Consider the following 17294-nt stretch of genomic DNA (forward strand, 5'->3'; position numbering starts at 1 on the left):
GAGTCTCCTGATTCTCTTATATTCATACAGCTTTTTCTCTTTTATGAATTTGAATGTTATGGATTCTGATTTATGGCTGTTTTTTACACTTTTTGACATCAACTATCCTATAAATAGTGATACATACAAACTTCCATCCAGTGCACAAAGCGTTCCTTCAGCAAACTCCAGGCTAATGAAGAAAGGAAGTAAACCACTCAGGTTAAATATTAGGGAGAGATTTTTAATGGCTGGATTCAGAGGTAATTTAACAGGAGCACATCACTGAAATAGTCAGAGAATCATAGAATGGTTTGGGTTGGAGGGAACCTTGAAGGTCATCTAGTTCCAGCCCCCTGCCCTGGGCATGAACACCTCCCACTAACCAGGTTGCTCAAAGCCCTTGCCTGTATGATAGGATACATTACATTCCTTCCCACACAACTAACAAGTAATTATTGCAGTTAACAGCAGGCAAGGCAGCATTAATTGTGTGTTCTCTTGTCTCTCTATGAATTGTTTTAGCTGCTTAAAATCCCTTCTCTTGTATTATATTAGGTAAATTATATTGCAGGAGACATCCTGGGAGTAAGCTGTGGACACTGTTTTACAAATATATAGTTTATACTTTCTTAAATAGAAGGTCTAAACACATGAGAAGGCTGCAGTGGAAGAGACGGCAGAAGCATGAACAAAGCATAATGCAAAAATTCTGACTCTTAGAGAAAAATTGCCCTATTCTATACCTGACACTTCAATAAAATCCAAAACTATTTTCTGCAGTGTAGAAGAAAGTAATAATATACTGTAAAGTTCTTTTTCAGTAGTTACCTCTTAAAATTCGTAAACCAGGCAGACATGACTGAGTGATTGCACAAGAGTTGCAGTTTTTATTTTTTTTCTTCTTTTCAAAGCAACTTGCTGCCCTTAAACTAATAAAATATTAACCAGTTTTTAATAGTTGTTAGGATGTCAGGGAATTAATCTGTTTATAGGATTCATAGTAGGGTTTGTGGGATTGGTGCTTAGGTCTCTCAGCTGGACCATGGTTTTAAGGATTGTGTATAGATACGATCCTCTGCTGCTGCTAAGTTCAACACAGATTTGGTTCACAATCTTGCTCATCTGAAGCTGAGCAGTAGCTGAATGGCATCATGCATAAATGCGAACATCTGAGATGTACTTGCTCACCTGTTATGTCAGTCCCTCTGCAGGTTCAGCACAGGTTCAAAACTCATAAATCACCTGCATGTTCTTTGTCTTTGCACACACATTTGTTGCTTATTGAAATTTTAATTTTTTAGCCAGAAAAATTCTCTTGATTTGTGAGTAATTGAGAAAGCTGCAGATTTTGGAATTTCATAGGGCTGCTCACTCTCAGAGATGCCTGGACTGTGCAGTTTCATTAAAATACATAGAATTCAAGTTCCAAGCATAATACCTACTTGCAGAGTCCCTGCAGAGCTCATCTTGCACTAAGCCTAAGTGAAACTGAGCATTGCTGATTTCAACGTCATGTCGAGATGCATCTTTCCCTGTAAATGCTGACTGCCAAATGAGAAGCTAATGCCTCCCTGTTGCCCTTGCATCCCATTTTTGTAGGCTAACTTAACGTTATGCAATCTGGAAAACTTGAAGTCTGAGTGTAACATATATAGTTATGTCTTTGCTAAGAGGTAGTGACTGGAGGTTGAGATGTGAATGCTCAGCTGCTAGAACTGGTGAGCAGGATGTGTGCCTACCCTCAAAGGGCTGGGGAAGGTCTACACAGGACAGGATGGTGCATGAGGAAGGCTTCTAAATAACCAGGTCAGCACCAATAGTAATTGAAACTTCCACGTGTGCCTGGTGGACGTAAAAATTGCTTTTTTTTTTTTTTTTTTGTAACTAAATCTGGTTGTCCTATGCATTCTCCTTGTTGCAGGGTTTAAAGAGGAGGATCACATAGCTTAAGGAGACTCACGGTTTGTATTCTTTGGGTTTAAACTTCTCAGTGGTTGGCCTTGCTACAGGCTGTTTGGTCACAATTACACAGCGTTTGGTATGCTCTCCACTGGACTGTTCTGAATAGAGTTCTGTGTGACAAATCAAATGCTGAATTGATTTGAACAAAATGCTTGGGCAAAGCTGTGTAAGCCTTCCCAAATTCACAGCAAAAGAGAGATTAAAAGGACTGGAGCAGTCAAGGGGAACGGCTGGATGGCTGCATGCTGCAGCCGGCCATGGGCAGGAGCTTCTCGTGCTTCTGAGTGAGCAGATGTGAGAGCACGTGTCCTCAGCTTTCCTGGAGCTTCAGCATCAGCTCAGTAGTCTGTGAGCTCAGCTTTCTTTAAGCATCTAAACGAATGCATGCAGACAACACAGCAAGTTTGCAGTCCACGAGAACCAACAATATCTGTAGGTGTTAGGGGGCCTTTTTTGTTGTTTTTTGTTTGTTTTTGCTAATAGCAGCCCTTTATTCTGAAATGCAAGCTGTAAGTGCAATTGAAGGAATTAATAATTCAGTAATTTTTTTGACAGTGGGTTAAAATATATATTTAATAGCTACTCCATTAGTGTACACGGTATTTCTCATTTAATGATCAACTACTGTTGGAATATGATGACGGATGGCATTACTACCTGCTGCAAGATATCCAGGGGTCTTGCTGAATGCATGGTGAGTGTGGGGGAACTTCAGAACCTTTAGTGAAGTTACAAGGTTTATCTTTGAGAATTATGTGAAAGCATGAAATAGACCGTAACATTTTGTATGCTAGAAGTCATTGCTTCCTTTGGTGACTGAAGATTGTTCTTAAAAGCAACCATAACCATATCCTGTCTTCAGTGAGACATGGACGAAGCTCACAGCATTTGAGATTAGTGCAGCTGTTCTGTTGGCTTTACTTATATTTTACTGGAACTGTAAACTAATGAGTAAAATCAGGAGCTTTAGTACAGTCTGGTGCTGGAGATCCATGGCATTGAGTAACTCAGAAAAGCTCAGTTAAAGAAATGCAAACCTAGATCTGGACAAAACCGTTAGGATTAAGAAAGAGAGCAAAGAACTGATATCTAACGTCTGTAAAAGGCACTGCATGTAGCAAATTCAGATCAACATGGACCTGTGGACCACTTTTTAAAATACAATACAAAAAAGTAGATTTTATGTGTATGGATCTTAAAGTGAGAAAGACAAAACCATCAAGGTGAACATCGTATATTTTTCCAGCAAAGGACTCCACAAGCTGAAGAATCACTTTAACACCCTAGACCAGAATGAAACTGCAAGCCATAGGTCCCAGGAGAGCTCTAGAGGGACAAGTTTAACACCAGGAAAAGGGGGTAGAAATTAAGAAATAAGCAAAAAAAAAAAAAAAAAGTGTGTAACATTTTCATAGATTTTCAGTTTTCTGTAATAATTCTGGAATAATCGTGATGTTTTGATTAGACTATTAAGATGATGATTATACTGTCAATATGGTCTTGGCTTTATATCTGTTTATCTAAACTGTGCTTTTCTCTTTGCCCACAAACAAGCTTTTGATCATAACATTGCTAGTAACCTAGCCTGATGCAAGCACCTAACAAGCATGACTGCTGCTTTCCTGAAGCTCAGCTTCTGTAGCTCCAGACGGTTTCTGAGGTGTGTGCTCTTCTGCAGGAGACCAATATTGGGAATTTAAGACCCTCCTTTTTTAAGAAACCACGGTCAGTAAACTGAGAGCATTCCCTAGTTGAAAATACTTTTTAAGAGAACAAAAAGATAGTTTCTTTTGTATATAAATAAAGAAATAGGCTTATGTGGGGGAGTGAAGGATCTTAAATAAAATATTGTCCTTTTTCTACTTCAGTTCAACAGGGAAAATCAATTTTTGTTTTTTCAACTGCAAAGAAAGATCAAAAGGAAAAACTGACAATCTAAACAAAGGGCAAGGTGATATGGGCTGCTTGCACTCCTGTTCCCTGGTGTGCTTCATGCAGACACTTTTCCAAGCAGAATACATTTATGGAAAAATCAAGTTGTTGATTTTTTTTGTGGGTGGTGTTTTTTTCTTCTGTATCAACCAATTTAGGAGCAAAACTGACCTGTATATAGAAGTCAAAAAATGCTACTTCATTATTAATTTTGTGGACTTATTTTGGCTCTAATATAGACAATAGTTCTCAGATGTGTCAGGTACTCATTAGAGAATACTGCCATCATAAAGAGTTACCATTGATTTTACTTCTCAGGAACTGGCCAAAGCTGTGCGTTTTTTGCATTTTAAATGCATTACATAATCCATTAATATTCAGTCCCATGTACAGCTAGGATATTCTTATTCTTGCTTAAATGCCTTGCTGGTTGCATACTTGAATTGTCATATAAAAGCTGTGCTGGGAAACTTTATAGAGATTGGCTTTTCTGCTTTGTATTGAATCATATTTTTATCTTTAATAATAAAACACGATTTATTCTTAGAGGCACATATTTACAAGAGGAGGAGACTAAATTGTCAGCAGGAAAAACAGGTGTGTGAAAGTTATCTTTTTCTTTTTTTTAAAGAAAAAAACAGGAAAACAACTTTGACAACCTTTTACAAAGTGTATTAATTTTCTGCATAAATGACAAAGAGATGTAAAATTTTTGCTCAACCTATGAGTTTGGAAAGTGGATTTTTTTTATATACGGTGAAATGCCGCAGCTAGAAGTCATTTTTCATGTATATTTTGTACAGAAATGGCTCTGGCAACATAAGCGGGCCATATGATTGTAGGACCCTAGAGATAGTAAGGTGCATGTTCAACTGTGTGTGGCTGAATTGCTTTGTTGGGTAGTGAATACCAGATAGAAGTAATGGGAAGATACCAATTGATCTTACTACTTGTTTTTTATAATCATTTATAATAAAGCATGTTTGAGAGTGTAAGAAACGCCAACTATGTTATAAATAATAAAAACTTTTTTTAAAAAAGTGACTGTTTTTTGGCTTTTTATAATGTTTTTCCACCTTTTAGAGTGGGTTGGTGTATAGACAATGCTTTTGTAGCCAACTAATGTGCTAGTTCCATGGATGCTACAAGCATAAAAATTAAACAGGCTGATTCTGACTTCAAGTGCATCTTTGCAGGAAAATACTTTTTTTTATTTTTAGTGTATTTTTTTATATTTATATGTTTGTGTCTATACCCGTGCAGGCAGAACGTGTTTACGTTTGAGACTCCCTCCTTTGGCATGTCTTGGCATGGTAAAGGTGCAAATATCTATCTACAGAATGCTCATTTCAAATACAGATGGTCTGAAGTTTCAAAACCAGCAATTTTAGCTGGCAGCTCTTGGGTATTTTGGGGAGTGTTTTCAGAGAAGGATACTCTGCACTGTAGCACTTGAAAAACAGAACCTTTAAAAGATGCTTCCGAATTATTGTCACAGATTACGAGTGTTTTATAAAGTTTAGTCTTTTTTTTTGATCCAGACTTCCTCAAGCACTGAGAAGCTCCATGACAAGTCAGGTGTGTCCAAGGAAAGCTTTGAAAGCAAATCCATAGACCTTAAATTTGAATGCCTGTGTAATAGCTTTGCAAGGCTGAGGTCAATATTATAAGCAATAGAAGTCTGGCTGTGTTTGATTTATGTAGATTTGGAACCACTTTAAAACTACTCATAGTTTGTTTAATGCAGAATTAAATCTTAATTTTTGATGACTGTTCTGACTTAGGTGAATGATAAGAAACCATGTAGAAAAATGGTAATAGTAATGAAATGTGCGTGATCTTCCAACTACTCATTTGCAAGATTTTTCTTTCTTTGTCTTTTTGCTTAATTGATTGTGTAACAGGATAGTTCCTTGGAGATGTCGACGGAAGGCTGCCAACTCTAACCACGAGTCTGCAGTGTCACATGAATGGTATTGCAGTGCTTCATCACTTCGCTCCTTGGACAGGAGAGCAGAAGGTTGCAGTAGCACTCTGCTGAAAGTAATCCACTCTTACTATTTGGTTTTATTTGTTGCCCTCTTTCTTTCATTAGGCTAGGAAAGTTGAGAGCTTCATGAAAAGTTTATTGCATAGAGCACACATCACTAATGTGGATGGCCAAGGTCAGAGCCTTAGATGTCTCATTCTCTCCATCAACACCTTTTCTGCAGTTCTGGCTGAAGCGTTTCTCCAGAGCTGCACTACACAGAGCCATGAAACATTCCACTCCTAGGGGAAATTACTTTATTTCACAAAATGGTTCAGGTTCTTCACTCTGATACTCTTCTCTTGCTTCTGTATTTCTTGTCCCTCTGCTGTTTTCCTAGGTTACAGGCATATGGACAGTGCTTTGTGCTGGGGATGGTGGACCTTCATGCCTTGTTCTGTCATCTTCTCATTGGCTTTATAATTTTATATTTTTATCTATATATTTTTTATTTTTGTCCTAGTCTTTTGGGATACAGTACAGGCTGCCTTGAACGGTGGATCATTTCATTTTACGTAAGCCATTATTCTGTGACCAACTAGGGCTTTATTTAAAATTATTTCATTTCTAAAAAATGTTTTCTATACTGAAAATCAGGCAATTATTGATATTTCAACTTTGCTGCAGGCTACCAGCAAGCAGGGCCTAACCTCGCTTTAGTTGCTGCTGCTTAAAAAGTTATTTTAGCAGATGTAGATGTGGTTCTGCAAGAGTCAACTGAGGTAATATAAAGGCAGTTTGTGTGAGTTGAAAGAAAGGATGTGATTGTAGTTGTTCAGTTTCAGAGCAATGGTGTAAGAGAAAATTATTGTGTGTTATCTGATTTCATTTCTCATGTATTCAGTATGTTCATCTTTCAAATTGTAGTCTAGAGGCTGTGTATCCGATTTGCTTTGAAGAAAAATGTTGATATCAGAATGGCTACATTTGTGACAAATTTGAAAAAGTCTTCCCTTGAGAAACAATAGAAATTTTTGTATAAGAAGGAGGAGAAAAAAAAAAAAGATTGTGTTAGAAAAGGAAGATTCAAGAAAGAAAATAATGATTTAGATTCTTACGAGTTTGTTTAGGACACATACTAGAGATAATACTTCTTGTGGGGGAAATGAGAAAATGATGAGTTTGGTTGATAATTAGTTGCTTTAAATGAAATCAATTATTTATCTTTAAAATGTCAGTTTGGGGTAAATGACTGTACACCAAGATGTATATTTTTAGTAGCAGTTTTGTCAGTAATTTAGCAAGTAAAATGCTGCTTTTCAGTATTTCTTGGTAGCTAAAACACTAATGATATTTGTAATACATCACTGATACACAAAGAATAACTTCTATACTCCATTTAATGTTTGCGGGTTTTTTTTGTAATGTATCACCATTTTTAATTTTTACTATATAATTCTTAAAAGTAAACTGTCGGCGTTGTATTACTTTTCTATACTTGGGACCTTTATATGGAACTTTTAAAGGCAATTCTGAAGAGCAAAAGGGATGAATTGTTAGGACTGTAGCTGAGGTAGTATATCCTGCTAAAAAGCTGTATTTCTCTACTTGCAAGGAACCATCTGTGGAGTGCTGTTTTGCAGTAAGGTGGTAGCCAAATTTTCCATAGTATTACGTGTCGTGTGCTAACTTTGATCGAATCATGTAGACCATGTTGCAAGTTGTTGAAAATCTAAAACAAATACCAGTATGAAATGCCCAGTAGAATACCAAGGAAAGAAAACAGAAGCAGTGGGCCGTGTGAGTTGACTTGTCTCCTGGTACAGATGTTTGCTTTAAGTATATCAACTCCTAAATATATCTTTCCAGGAAAAAAGATCCCATTCCCAGGGATGGCTTTCCTGTGTCTCTAACAGTGTGCCTATAAGATCATTAAATCATTATAAGAAACCAAATTGACTAATACAGAATTTGAGATTTTCACAATACGAAGATTCACAAATTGCTCAATAACAAGCTTTGTACAGAAGAGCACCCCATTTCTTACACTGTAACATATTATCTAGGTGTATATATGGACTTGCCACAGCGCTTTCAAACTGAGAAGAAAATATCGTATGTCTGGTGTGATGCAGGTTGGTGAGATATGGTAGACCTACTCAGGTGTAATGTGTTCTGGAAGTGCAGATTTTGGGAAAGGATCATTACATTTGCAGACGATATTGTTGAGCATTCTCTTCTCTAGTAGCTAAACTTACAGGGTTTTTGTATACAAACTACTATTTGTAAGTGCATGTTTATCTTCTCAAGGTACACATTCCAAAATACTGTAGTATTTTCAGGTAGACCTGTAAAATTCTTAGGTATGTGTATTTCTTGCTGAGTACTTCTGGGTTATTTTACTATTAACTGAAGTTACAGGCTAGATGTTAATTGAATATTATTGCATTATGCAAACAGTAGTTAAATTTAGATAATTTCTAATAAAATACACAAAGGAGAATAATTTCTTTCTTCTCTTTTGTCTCTGCACTTACCATAATTTTTATATTCTGTACTTTAGAACATGAATATTCCGTTTTAAGTTTTTAGATTAATGAAATCTTTATGCTGGTAGATCTACATATATGTGTGTATATATTATATATAAAAGCAGTGCATAGACTGTTAGGGGAAAAAAATCCTGTGAGTATGAATTTGAAAGGATGTTAAATTTTCTTCTCTTTGGCTTATCTTCAGTATAGCCTCAAAATATCTTTCCACAAAAGATGAATTTGACAAAATTGCTCTCTTGAGAATCGACAAAGATCACAGTGTACAGTACTTTTGAATGCAAGAATTCAGCAGATTTAAAAATAGGTATATTTAGAAAGGCATACAATCCTCTTGACTTTAAAATAATACGTTGATGTCTAAGTTTTTGATATATTTTCTTCCTATTGCTCTTTGTTTAGCAAAATCTCTTGTTAATATTGTCCCCAGGAGATGTGCAGATGATAAGAATCATTTATATGGTGAGTGAATGTGTTTGGATCTGCCTGTGCTGGTGGTGAATGCTGCTTTCCAGCTACCCAGGGCTAGCTTGTGTTCTGCAGTCTCGCTGCTCATGAGAAAAACAACAAAATCTCTCTGCCCATCAGTTTGACTTCCAGTAGTAGAGGTAATAAAAGCAGTTATCCAAGGTGCTTATAAGGAAACCTCCCCTTCCCATATGCAGGTCTTAGTCCAGAAATGTCCCGTGAGGAAGGTAGCCGGCTCTGCTATCTCCATTTTACAGTAAGACACGTTAAGAGTTTATCTAACTTTGGGTACACAAGCGGGAGTCCCATATCCAGTTGCTCTACAATTAGCACATACAGAAGGTGTTACAAGGGTCAGAGAGGAGGAAGGGGGCTGCTAGCGGATCATTTGGAGCAACAGCTTAAGTTTCATTTACGTGGGAGTAGAATAGCTCCTCAATTACAGTCACGTGCCTGTGTTGGATAGTGTGAATTGCTGGAAAAATAGTGGGGTCCTGCAGTAAGCCTACAGGCTCCCAGATGCCAGCACGGATGGGGCTCCTCTGACTGTCAGAGCTCCGCAAATGCTTGCGCTTGGGCAGGGACAAAGCTGTTAACAAATCCATGCAAGGGGTATAGTGGAGTGTCAGAATCAGAACATGCATTGTGGTACACAGATCTTTCTACAAGCTGTTGTTACGAAGTTGCAGTTTCAAAAGAGAGCCTCAATTATGAGCTTTGAGGCATACATTGTGATTAATTGTAATATTCCGTGTTAGCACAGACTGGAAATGTGTGAATGGGGAAGAAGCTGAGGAGGTGTTTGGATCCTTCTGGACAGCTGCAGACATTCCAGAGTTTCATTTCCTTCGTGCCCTTGTGCCCATATGTATTTTTATGGTGGTGTGGGTTGGTGGTTTGGGTTGTTTTGTGCATAAAGATTAGAAAATAACTTTTAATTGTTACTTAGGAAGCACCATATGGCTTTGTAATTCCGACTTTCCATGGAATGTGGAAAAAAAAAATTAATTGGAAATCACACTCAAAAATCTATTATTAAGCTAATCAAGCTAACAGATTGTCCAGTGTCCTCATACAGTGTATGTTGTGACTGTGTATAGTAAGAAGCAGCTCTTTATAAATCCATAAAGAAAATTAAGGGGACAAACAGAAGCTAAGACAAGAAGAGAGACTGCGTACATTGGTACAGTGCATGGTCACCAATATTGTTAGCTCAGCTAGGAATCTGCTGGGTAAAATTAAGGACATTTAGTGTTTAAACAGCTGCTTTACAGTGTGATATAAATCATTAATATTATTCTTCCATGAGCAGAAACTAAAGGGTTGTCCCAGGGGATAAAAGGTTTTTATACCATCTTTTACTTTTCCTCTTCCTTTGTAAAGCTAATCGAATGGAAACTTAAGTAATGGTGGTAATGTTGCAGTTGTTTTTATATCATTTTGTTTGTTTGTTTTCTTCCATGTGAATTCCCTTGTTTCTTGCTTAGGTTTCCTATTTTATGCTCCATACTTAAAAATGTATTCTATTGCCACTCTTTTATGCTTAAAAGTAAATTATGGAAGATTTAATATATATTCCCCAGTTTTTATGTTTTCTACATTAAGTACAAATTTTTCAATGTCTGCAGTTTAGTAATGGATAAAAGAATCAGAATCAGTCAGAATCAGAAAAGACTTTTTTTTTTTTTCTGGCCTGTCTGCCTTATGCCTTATACATAATCACAAAGAATAAAGTTTTGAAATCCTTCCAGGAAAACAGGTGTGAGTATTGTTGCAGTTAGGGGCGAGAGCAGTGTTGGTTCTTAATGACTGCTTGACTTCAACACTACAGATTGCATGAAACCTGTTCTCTGAATTGCATTAAAACAAATGGAGTTATGGAATTCAATCAAGAATTTAGGACTGCCTGAATCTGCTAACTTTGAAATATGTTTGTGTGTGTATATATATATATATAATGTGTTTAAAAAACTAAATGTTTTCAGAATATTTTGGCAAGGGAAACTTGAAATCCCTGAAAACTTTGAAAGGTAAAGAAACTAAGAAAACTGTAAGTAAACTTGTTTCACTGTAACTCTTTTCTGTACTTTGTCAGGTAAAATGATGAGTTTTTAATTTTGAGTGTTTTAAGAAAGATGCATCGCAAGATTTATAAGTATTTTATATTTATAAGGAAAACAGGTAAATTCCGTATCTGGTTATTGAACCACACAATTTTGCATGCCCAAATTTCTAATAAATTTCAGTACATTAGATTAGACTGAGATGCTTTTGTGATGATGTCAGGTAATAGGGAATCACAACTGATACACAACAGAAATACTCATTGCTTGCTTCTGCAGATTCTTAGGGTGAAATTGTCCAAAGAGGAGAAAATTATTTTAATGTCCATATTACAAAGAATACTATGAAGTCATAAAGAACAAAACTGGTGGATATAATGACAGAAGAAAATATGCTTGCATGGATTTTTATTTTGTTCAGTGTGTACTATACAGTATGCTGCAGGAGGGCAGGCTGTTGTTGCAGATTACAGAATGTGTCCTTCTCTGTTTTACCTGTAGGATGGATGTTGTCTGAGAGCTGGCATAAAAAGCTTTTGCTAGTTCTGTCGATAGACCAGTGCTCTTCCACCATGTGAAGAATTTGTTCCCCCTCTGATGGATTTTTCAAACCACGTCTCCTCCTGTGTTTGTAAGAGAAGATGACAGGTAGTAGTTTGTCTAAACCCTGGGTCTATTCCAGAGCAAAATTACATTAAAAATAATGAGAATTTAGGTTGAAAAGAGAAACTCGTAAAGGTTGGCAAATTATCAGAAACAAGATTTCTGATAAAATTTTAAACATGCATGTACAATGAAAGAATGTTAATGTGAAAACTTTTCTTTGGATCCCTGCCTCAAGGTGCATATTTTTGCCTACTGCTGGATGTCGTGAGGTTCTGTTTTCTATATAAGTAATTTATCAACTTTAACTTAAATATAAGAAGTGTGATTACTTTTACTTTGAGGTTTAAGAGTGCACTATTAAGAGTGAGCTTTAGCTTAGTTGATTTTATCTAGCTTTAAAATTTTTATCACCGGTGAAGTGTGTAGTAATGGTTATGAAAGCAATTAATAACACCACTGACAGAATCAAGAGACTGACTAATTTATCATTATAGATTTTAATGAGGCTTATAATCTAGCAATAAATATACAATATATTCAAAAGCGTGGAGTCATGAAAAGGATGATTTATTTAACTTTAAACGAGTCTGAAAACCAAAGGTTGTAGAAACTAGATGTGTAAGAACATAATTCTTTTCGGCGTTACAGAGCAGAAGGATGGAAATAACAGAGGAAGGGAGTTAAGCTTAAAATAAGGGCAGGGGGGAACACAAATCAGTTGTGCAATTCATTCTGAGGATGTTGAAGCACACCAGTAGTTTTGTAGATGTGGGATGAATCTTGTTGTGGACAGCTTCCATTTCCCATCTTGATGTGCTTCATTGGCAGGGCGTAGGAGCACCTCAGACGTCCCCGCAGTGCTCAGGAGCTGGGGGGCAGCAGGAGCAGTAGCAAGACTTGCTCCATGGGAAAAGCTGTCTCAGATTTCAGAGAAGTTCATGTAAAGTGGCACAAATAGGAACAGTTCTTATAGCAACTTTGGGGTTCAGAGTTCAATTTGGGAATTATACTCGATTACTGTTTTTAAATATTATCGTTCATCCTTACAGCTTTTATTCTTCTCTCTTCCTTCTTGTGCTGGTGTAAGTACACCAGAGTGTGTCTGGACAAGAGTGTTGTTAAAAAAACAGTAAGCACTTGCAGGATCCTGCCTAAGCAGTGTAATGGGATGGCTGAAAGTTTGGAAAATAGATTAGAGATGGTCTTTCCCAAAGGGAAGTTAGAGAAAGACAAAAGTAGCAACAACAAAAGAGGACAGATGAGATCCAGAAAAGTAGGCTTCCTTACTGAGAGGGAAAGTTTTTACTGTTGAATCAGCTAGAGGTAGGAAAAAAAATAATCCAACCCACAAATTTAACCTTTGTAAGGGGAACTCTGTTGCAGAAGACAAGCTTTAAATTGCAGAGATGCAGCCTGGGGGAGGTTATCCAGAATCCTTAGCAGGCACTCCTGCACTTGAGCTTTTTCCATCACCACTGATGGGGAAACTGAAGTAGGAGCAGCATGTAGGCATTCTGGGTTTTGGTTCTTGTGCTGTCTGAAGTGAGGTGAAACTGCTGTCAGAAAAACTTCTGTAATGTCTCACTTATTTTCATCAAATGAGGGGCAGGGGAGGGAGAGACAGAAGGGAGAAGTGTATTGGGAAGAGAAGCTGTGTTTTAGAAAATCAGTAAATCAGTGAAATCAGTAAATTGTTGTCATGGCTTGCTGGGAATTGGTCATCCTGTGGGCATCCCAGCCAGTCCTTATTGGAGTAATATTATAGACTGTCATGAAAAAGATGGTGATTAAAGCTTGACCGGACAAAAGGAAGCTAGAAGTTGCACATGTCCAAAGGTAACAACGCAGTTTGTGTTCCTCGGAGGGCTTTTACTGGGTAAATGCATTATTAGGTTGGCCTCTGCCTCCTTCTGAAGGTAGAGAGTTTGGAGCTGCTGGCAAATGGAAGTACCTCATCTAGCTCTCACAGGACTTTGGGGAGGGGGAGTGCTTGAAGAGCTCTGCCCTACATACAGCACAACCCAATGATACTGGGCGAAGAAGGGTGGCTAGCAGAGTGCTTAAAACTAATACCTGCCCAACCCCACTGTGGCTGGGGTCATTTGTGGCGTATTGAAGGATGGAGGAGTCTTACTGACCCCTGCTGCCTTTGTGGATGGGCTCTCATGGGTTTGTGGGCTCTGTTTGTGCTTCTGTTTGGGTCAGTGAGGAGTTGTTGCATCTGTGAGATGTTAATTTGGCATGTCCTCAATTTGTCTTCATTGCGGTGTTCCCATGGCACTGGGCTACTTCCATCTATTTCACAACATGTCCTAACCTCATAACAAGAGGGATGTCTGGGTTTGGCCCTTCTCTTGTCATCAGCTGCCTTACACTGGGGTAAAAATACATGAATGTAATGCTGAATTGGGTTCTGCATTTTTAAGAGGTGCAAACGCTAATTAATTTTCCCAGAACCCCTGCAGATAGAGAAGCCAAGCTGCAGAAAGTTGCGTGGTGAGACTGAGATGTGATTAGGATTTTGTATGAGGCTGCTTCCCATTCAGTCCCATGCTCTAATTCTGAAGTGTGTGAAGCCTTGCCAGTGTATTCCCTAGTGCACTGCTATGATTTTTTTTGTTGTTCCTAAACAGGCAAGAGTGAGGCCTAATACTGTGTTGTCTTGCATTGTCTATTCTATGCAGTAGTTTAATTTTGGTAAGCTACAGCACGTGTTAATGTAATTTTTAACACACCTAATTTGCAATCACACAGTCATATCAATAATAATGGTAAGTTGTTCACAGGTAATAAATTAGTGTACCCTATAACGGGCAGAACTACGGTTCTCAGGGTATTGTTTCATGATGAAGTATTCAGTAGTTAAATATACACAGCAGTGGGCTGAGAACAAGCTGTTCATTTTTGCTGCAAGCAGTACCAGTGGACCAGAGTAATCATAGCTCCCCAAAGCAGGACAGATTTTATTGATTCTAAATAGGCTTTCATTATAGAATCAAGCTTGTTGCAATCGCAAGGACGATCTCTGCCATTGGTATTCGCAATGCTGACTGAAGGGAAGGAGATGTATTGTTTAGTGCAATGTAAAGGATGCTTGTGCCTTGGAGTTCTGTATTTTGTTCTGTTGAAACAACTGAATTTATTTAAAATAGAAGTACTTAAGTCTTTTTCCTATGGTGTTAGGTTAAATTTGTTAGAAACATAGTTGGACCCAACTACAGTTGTGAAATCTTAAACTCTGAGGCCATTTCTGAGAACTGCTGGTCCCGCTTATTTAATGGCATCTGGCTTAGGAACAAGTTGTATTTTTGCTCCATTTTTTAAAGGACTCTCCTATCATTTTTTTCTTTAAAATTAGCGTGTGTGTGTATATATGATTTAGTTAATAAACTGTTAAGTCTGAGTTATTAATGTGTCCAAGTTAAAATTAGTTAAGAACACATGCTGTTACCAGAAATGCGTCATTAATCTGCAAGGAGCAGTTTGCAACTATTTGCTGCTAAATTAGTGACACTTAGCAAACAGTCTTTTTTTGTATTATTTTTAATGTGAAAGAAATTTTTATATCTGTGACAACAAATCTATATGCACTCAAGAAACAAGCTGTGTGTTTTGTTTGTTTGTTTTTTAATTTTATACAAAGGTTTATCAGTCAATGGACATAAACAGAAGTTCATTGGAGCCTGAATTACCAAATGCATTGCTGTTGAAAATGTTGCACTGTACTTTATGGGGGTGTAAAGACACGTTGCTTGTGCTAGGTTCTCTTCAAATGCAGTATTTATAACCACACAATCCTTCCTTAACATTTTTCCAACCTTACTACAGCAGTTTGGAAGGGTGCTAATTGAAATTAATTACAGCTTTTTGTTTTTAATGAGTACAATATTGACTTTATATACAGCTTTTTATTTATTTTTGTTAGAGCCTACAAATGAAGGTGAAGGTGAATTGCTTCATACATTCCAACTTAAAACATGTTTTTCTTTGGGGGTTGACTTCCATAACATAATTTGGGAATTCAGGCAGGAGATGGCATAAAAACAGCTCTGTGTGAGCATTTCAAGAGATTGGTTCTTTAGGTAAAATGGTGATGTTAAGTAGTGAATCAGCTTGGTAAGTACTGAATGATCAAGCCTAGTTACTATAAAATAAGATCTGGCTGGTTTACTTCATTTTACAGAGCTTGGGCAAATAACTATTGAATTAAATTGCTTCCTGTTGCTTTCCCCAGGGCAAGAAGAACCTGCTGTACCGTGCTCTGCTGAGCTACTATATTGATTAGTTCTTCACGTCTAATCCTTACATGGTTATGCTTACTTTCTAGTGTGTTTATTTATGGTTTTGATAGTTGTTTTTCTGAAGTCATTGTATTGCCTTGATAGTCCTCTAGTGGATTATAAAAACGTAGGCATTATTTCCTTTCTTTACCTTCATTTGTTGTAGCCAAATGAAGATAATCAGCTCTCTGCAGCGTGCCAGTTGCGACTAAAAAGGAGTTGCTGGCCTAGTGATGGGTGGCACAGAGGGCAATGATCATTGCCTCAGCTGACATCACATACCACTGACAACCAAAACTCATCCCAAAGCACTGTTGGGATGGTTGACACCTAAACAGATCTAATTAAATGCTTGCAGCATCTATTAATGATACTATATTAGATTCTTTATCACAGCAGCTATTGGGATTTTAGGGTTTGCTTCTGCAGCTTGGGAAGTGATTTATACTTTTAATTCATCTTAATAATTTGTGTGCTTATAAAATACTTGATATAAAACTTTTTGTTGCATTTAAATTTCCTTGTTATCTGCCTTGGAGTGGCATGAATAATAGGGAGCTCAGAACATGAATATATTGGAATGCATGAAATATTTTCAAGGTGAATGCTTTTAAGTTTCAGAGTGATGTATGTCAGGTTTTACTGAATGGATTAACATCTGGAGGGATTTTGTCTTGAGAAGCTTGGGAATCGGGCATCTCCTGGTACAGTACCTCCAATAGCTATGTTAAAAATACATTTCTGTCTTAATGTGGAAATTAGAAGATATGTATTTTATAGTATTTTTTTGCTGTCCTAATATACAGCTTGCTTTCTTGTTGCTGAAATGTATTATCCTCAAACTTTGAAATGATGCTGTGTTAGAAACTGAGCTTCACCAAAAATGATCTCATATCCAAAAGTGTATTCAGTCATCTGTAAAATATTTATATGTAACACAAAACTAGAAAGCCTTTGTCTGCTTGACTGTAAGTATCTATATATCCTCTATGCCACTTAAGCACTAAGTCTGTCAATTTAATAACAAATTGTTCTGTTTTCTTGGATACTTGCATCGACTCTTTTGATTCAAGAGGTGACCTCATCCAAATATCAGTAAAGTCAGAGAACCCCACAGAATTCAGAGGGTATTGACTCAGTCACAAAACAACAATTGTATCCTTTAGGCCATGACTAATTTAGGACAGGATATGTTAATTTTAGGATCTCAGACTTTGCAAAATACCTAGTAATTTTACGGTAAGAATTGACAGTATTCGTTGTTGATAAACATCTTATAGCCACCTGGAAGATCTTTGTGGTTCAAGAAGCATCCATGGAGCTGCAGAGATGATGGATGGTTTTGTTTGTTTTATTTTTTTTGTTTTCCCCATTTTACTCGATAAGGATATGAAGATCTCTTTTGTTTGGAACCTGTGTTTCACTGCAATTACTTCTTTCACTTTGTCTTGCTGCACTTGTTACTGTTACATTCACATTG

The 17294-nt window shown here is 37.2% G+C and overlaps 1 protein-coding gene across 1 annotated transcript in view; it reads left to right on the plus strand.

Annotated features, from left to right (window-relative positions):
• SUCLG2 (succinate-CoA ligase GDP-forming subunit beta) overlaps positions 1 to 17294 on the plus strand; it is a 110973-nt gene that overhangs the window by 32585 nt on the left and 61094 nt on the right. The gene's annotated exons all lie outside the window — the stretch shown is intronic.

Source organism: Anas acuta, chromosome 11 (assembly GCF_963932015.1).
Source record: "Anas acuta chromosome 11, bAnaAcu1.1, whole genome shotgun sequence".
Taxonomy (NCBI): domain Eukaryota; kingdom Metazoa; phylum Chordata; class Aves; order Anseriformes; family Anatidae; genus Anas; species Anas acuta.